Source organism: Theobroma cacao, chromosome 9 (assembly GCF_053813885.1).
Source record: "Theobroma cacao isolate CCN51 chromosome 9, ASM5381388v1, whole genome shotgun sequence".
Lineage (NCBI taxonomy): Eukaryota > Viridiplantae > Streptophyta > Magnoliopsida > Malvales > Malvaceae > Theobroma > Theobroma cacao.
The window spans coordinates 12703918-12709849 of NC_142647.1; the positions used below are offsets into that span (position 1 = coordinate 12703918).

Consider the following 5932-nt stretch of genomic DNA (forward strand, 5'->3'; position numbering starts at 1 on the left):
AATTGGTTATCTTGTTGTTTTTTGAATCATTAAAGAAAGGGTGATGGTGGTGTGACTGTAGTTTCCTTGTCCACACTTTGATTGTTAGGAGTAACTACCTATGTCTCATTTTGAGCTTCTTTCTCCACTTGTTCAATTTGTTTAGTATTACCCTCAATCTCTTTTCCACTTCTCAAGGTGATGGCCTTTACATTTTTTTGCCCCCTCTTCTCAAATTTGTCTCAATGTCACTAAGCAACATCCCTTAAGCCCTACTGTTAATTGTGCTTGCCATTGCCCAATTTGTGTCTCAAAGTTTCTCAATGATGTTACCTAACTATTGATAAGGAAGTTTGTCTTGGCCATATATTGCATCATTAACTCCTCCATGGATAGCTTTTTATCAAGAATGAGAGCTCTCAGTTGATGTTGAAAAACAAACGGTATGTGCGGTCTTGAAGCTAAGGCTGCTTAGTTGTTTCCCCATGAAAAGTTTGGATGGTTTCTCCATCTAGGATTATATGTGGTAAAGAAGGGATTATTTTACTGTTTGTTTCCAATGAACTGAATTGCTTATGTGCTATTACTTGGACACTGACCTATAACGTGTCTATCTCCACAATGTTCACACACTACAAAGGGACTTTGAACAAGATTAGTATTAATAGAATCAAACCTTTTAGTTAGAGTAGCTACTTATGCAGTTAATGTCATGATGGCATCAACCTCATGAACTCGAACTACTTTCCTATGTGCAGATCACTCTGATGGCCATTGATAATTATTTGATGCCATCTCTTCCAATAGGTCATATACTTCATTGATAGTTTGTTCTATAAGAGCTCTTTCTTTAGTTGCATCAATTGTATCTTGAACTTGGGTACGTAATCCATTGTAAAACATCTGTACTTGAAGCCACTTCGAAAGATCATGATGTGGGAAACTCCTAAGTAAGTCCTTGTATCTGTCCCAAGCTTCATATAATGACTCATCATCAAATTGTATGAACAAAGTGATATCGTTCCTCATTTTGGTTGTCTTCGTCGGAGGAAAGTATTTTGCAAGGAACTTCTAGGCAAGGTCATCCTATGTTATGATTGAGCTTGTGGGTAATGAATTTAACCACACCTTTGCCCTATCCCTCAATGAAAATGGAAATAATCTCTATCAAATGGCATCGTCTATGACCCTATTATGCTCAATGTATCACATATCTCCAAGAAATTAGTTACGTGAGCATTTGGGTCTACTTCGAAAGACCCCAAAAACTGGATTGATGTTTGGATCAGTGATGATGGCCGACTTGATCTCGAAATTATTTGTCTGAATGGTTGGCCTTCTGATGCTTGATGGGATACCTTGTACTAAAGGAACAACATAGACCCTCAATGATCGATTCTCTTCAACTATCCTCTCTTGGACTTGACACTCTCTTGGTTGTTCATCCATTGTATTAGAAGAAACTGAACATTGTTGCCTTTTTTGTCTCAGTCTTTGAAATGTCCATTTGATGTCTAGGTCACATGAGATAGTCTTTATGTTTTGTGCTTTGTGTATACAATGTCAAAACACACTTAGGAAACACAAAAGAAAAAGAAAAAACTTGGTATAAGATAATTTGTTTAATTTAATATCAGTAAAGATAAATAGGAAAACAAATTGTGGACAACAGTGCAAAAAACTTGTTGTTGGTTTAATACAAGCAAGAGCACGTGGCCATACAAGTAATATCAAGGTAAGTCGAGTATCGTTTCCCACAGAGATTTATACCTATTCTTACTAAGTACTAAATTTTGAATGGTTGATTAAACTAAAAATGTTCTTTAAAACTAAGTAAATAAGGAAAATTAAAATTTCACTAAGAGAGATATTAAGTTAAAAGCCTAGGATTATGGTGTCTTTCAAAACTTCATCTGAATTTAATAATTCTCTTTAACTTAGATTAATGGAATGCATGGCTAACGTAGAATCCATATTATGTACAAGTTTCTATCGAGATCTTGCACACATACCTTTTCAAAACTAATACCATATATCTATGCAAATCAATTAGAAAAGGTTCATTATGTTTGTGTTCTAATTTGACTACCTAAGTCATTTTGGTATATGTTTATCCTAAATATGAGACTATCACTTAACTTTGAGGTGAATTGAACAAAGGCTATTCAAAACTATGGTCTATTCTAAACTCTTTTTTTGGAGTTCCATTTAGAAACCTAATACATTTCAACTGGTGATCAGGCAGTTGAAAAATAAGTGTAGGATTGAATAAATCATGCGATTTCCATTAATACCAAGCAAGAAAAAATTGAATATATAAACTATATAATGAAACAACCACATTCCTAGAAAATAAAATTCGTTCATCATCATTGTTACAACAGATATAATTAATTTAAGAGAAAAAATCATCTCTACAACTAAAGAACAAGAAAGAATTGAAGAGTAATAGGAATATCAAAGCCTCTTTCGATTCTCGATCTTCAGTTGCTTTCGATTTCTTTTTGTTTCCTTTGTTGAAGAGCCTTTTTCTTTTCTCTCAAAAACTGTCGTTTATTCACTCTCCAAGCTTTTTCAGCTACTGAAAATCACCTATTTATAGGCTCCAAAAAACCCTATAAACTCATTTTCTGATTGGCTACACTTTAATAATACACGTCAAAGCGTCGCAACCTTGGTCCAAGGGCATTGTTGTGCTCTTGCCTTATATATATATTTTTGGCCATTTTTCAACCGATGCAAAAACCCCTTCTCGGGTGCTACGGCGTTGGCCTCTTAGGATTTTGTATGGGAGGCATGATGTTCCATTGGGCGTTGCAGCCTTGGTTCAAAACTACTACAGTACCTCATTTTTCAATGAAATTTTCAGCTATTTCGAGGCTAATCTGGTGAAATGGTAAATGTAAAAGTTGTAGGTTTGCCTCTCACCATTTCAATGGTCTAAGAATCATGTTCATTGGATCTTTGTAGCTCAAGTTATGTTCAAATTACCGTAACATGTTCAGTGAAAATTTGCACTTAATCTCCATTGCATAGTTCATCATTGTTGAACTTTATATTTGAAAACTTAGAACCACATAGACTAAATTAGCATTGGCTTAAGATAAGACTTTCAACATGACAATAAACTAGAATTACTTGAATTAACCTAGGTTAACATGCTTTAAACTAATCAACTAAAAGAATAAAACCTATCTAAAAACTACTTAAAACTACATTAACATCCCAAAATGTGGCTAAATAACTCTATATAATAGACTTATCTAGTTCTGATTGTATCATGGTTGAAATCGTGTCAGAAGTTGAAGGACCATTGCAGACTACACAACAACTAGGTAGAAAAAAGTAGTATCGCAACCTCTAAGGGTAGTTTTGGAGTTTCATCCTTGTTCAGCCATACCCCAACACAAGCAGAAATGGTGTGCCGAATCGTAGATAAAACATTTCTGCACCATCTGATTATTACATCATGGGGCTATTATTGAGGGTATAAAAAAGGGCTTTTTATTTTGAAAAAGGAATGCTAGAGTAGACCTGATGCAGGAAAAAAAGAAGCTTTGAAAATGGCAAAAAAAATGAGGAAATCTTTGAAGATTGAGCTTCAAAAAGCTGCATCGAATACTTTATCTTATAGATTGGATTTTCTCTCTCTATCTTTCTTTCTAAAAATGCTTTATTTTTTTGAGATGTTGAGTTTTACTATGGATATGTTGAGCTAAATTTCCATATCTAGGGTTATGGTGGATATTAGTATGCAGTTTGGATATTGTGCTTGGCCATTTCCTATTTTCTACGAAATCATTGATGTTTATTCAAATATGAATTTATTTTCCATTTTATTGCTTGATCACCAATGAAATGAGTTTGGATTTTTAGATAACACTTGAGAAAGTTAGTCTAAATAGACCTTGATTTGGGTAATATATGTTCATTACACTTGAGAATTGAGTGGGTGATTTACAAGTAGGGTAGATATACACCTATTTGCCATATATAGTCAATTGTTAGAACCTTTACCTTAGGAACTTAGCTTAGATAAATTACTATAGATATATAGAAAATTAATTAAGTTAGGCCATTGTACAATAACTTGACAAAGAGTCGTACATGCTTGAGGATTCTAGACTAGCATCAAGTTTCCATTGAAGTAAGTAATTAGCCAATCATGCATCCAAATGAAAAAGTAATTGAACCGATAATCCTAGTCTTTTACACCATTACTTTTACAATAATTTGATTTGAAATTGCTAGTCTAGATTAGTCACTTATATTTATTTTTAATCATTTTTAGAATTTTGAGTACTTAAAATAAAATTAGTTTGTTCCAGTTGTAGTACTTAGTGTCGTAACGTGCGGGTTCGGGAACCCGACCGCTAGACGTGAATGTGAAAACTCACTAAAAATTAAACTAAGAGTCGCCACCAATCTTTTTTTTTTACTAGGTGCGATTGGACACCTATTGACTCGATTCTAATCGATGAAAACTTAAATGAATTTTAAGCCCACCGAAAAGAACCTTAAACCGGTCTACAATTTTCTGGATCTAGGTTCGGGAGTACGGTTACGCCCGGGGAAGGATTAGCACCCCTCAGACGCCCGTTCCATGGACGGTACCATTTTTTTAGATTATCCTATTGGGCTTTAATTTTTAATTTCACTAGATTTCCTTAAGTATTATTATTATATATTTTTTTATCTTTATATCTCCTATTTAACCTAAAATGGAATGTAAATGGGTGGCGAGATGAAATGCATGGCGTGAGATAAAAATGCCGGACGAATAACCTTTTATCGAGGATATTTTCCGAATCCGCCCATCATGCTGGTGGGACTCGGGATATTCTCTCACCTAGGGAATTATCCGAGAAACTCGCCTTCACAAATTCGACGAATAATTCCCGTCATCGGGGCCATCGTACGCTTTCTTTTTTAAAATAATATTTTTGTGCATAATGAACCTAATTCGGGCAAAAGCCTTTTATTAAAGATGGTTCTCGAGCCCTCCCATCATACTGGTGGGGACCCGAGGACATCTTTTTCACCTAAGGAACTTTTCGAGAGATACCCACCTTCGCAGGATCCCCGAAAGATCCCATCATCGGGGCTTAAACTCGAAAACAGAAATATTTATATGCAATGATATGTATGATGCAATACATATATGCTATGCAATAATCTATATTTTTTTGTTATTATTAATTATTTTTATTTTATTATATATTTATTATCATATTTTCTATTCTTATTTCTTATTATTATTTTTTTATACTTTACATTTTTTGTTCTAAGTTCTTATGTTTTCCATTTATACTTAGACAAATTGCTTATGATTCTATGTTATTTTAGTGAACAAAAATTATATATTTTTTATTATACTACTTTTATTTTATATATTTTTATATTTTTTTTATTATATTTTTCATAAGCAATCTTTTATTCAAACCTAATGCCTAAGATCTTATTTATTATTTTTTTTATCTTTATCTTCACATTTCTTTATGCCACTTAATACTCAATGTTTAATTTTGAATTAGTTATTTTTTTTTACTATTATATATTTATTTATTTTTATTTATTTAATGTCATGTATATTGTATTTTCAAATTAATTATTTATTATATGTTTAAATTGTTATTATTTTATCTTTTTTTTTATCATTTATTATTTATTTATTATTTTTATCGAGTAATTTTTTGTATCATCAAACTCTTTATTTATTAAGAATTTCTGAATCTTGAAATCGAGGCCCTCCCATCGTACTGGTGGAGCCTTGATTCGGATTCCGAGCCTAGGGAACATAAGCTCGGGAATGCGACTTCTCGCATCCCGATCGATTATCCCATCATCGGCATTGTTTACTTAACTTATTTAATATTATTGTGTCTTAAAATTCAATTTTTCCAAGGTCAATTCTAATACCTATCTTATTATAATTATTTGACTAGCTCAACTA

At 32.8% G+C, this 5932-nt stretch overlaps 1 non-coding gene across 1 annotated transcript; it reads left to right on the forward strand.

Moving 5' to 3' along the window:
• The first annotated feature begins 904 nt into the window (after positions 1-904).
• On the forward strand, positions 905-1011 carry LOC148760735 (small nucleolar RNA R71). The gene has a single exon (XR_016028751.1). It is a non-coding gene; the product is annotated as a small nucleolar RNA R71 (small nucleolar RNA).
• Positions 1012-5932: the final 4921 nt, after the last annotated feature.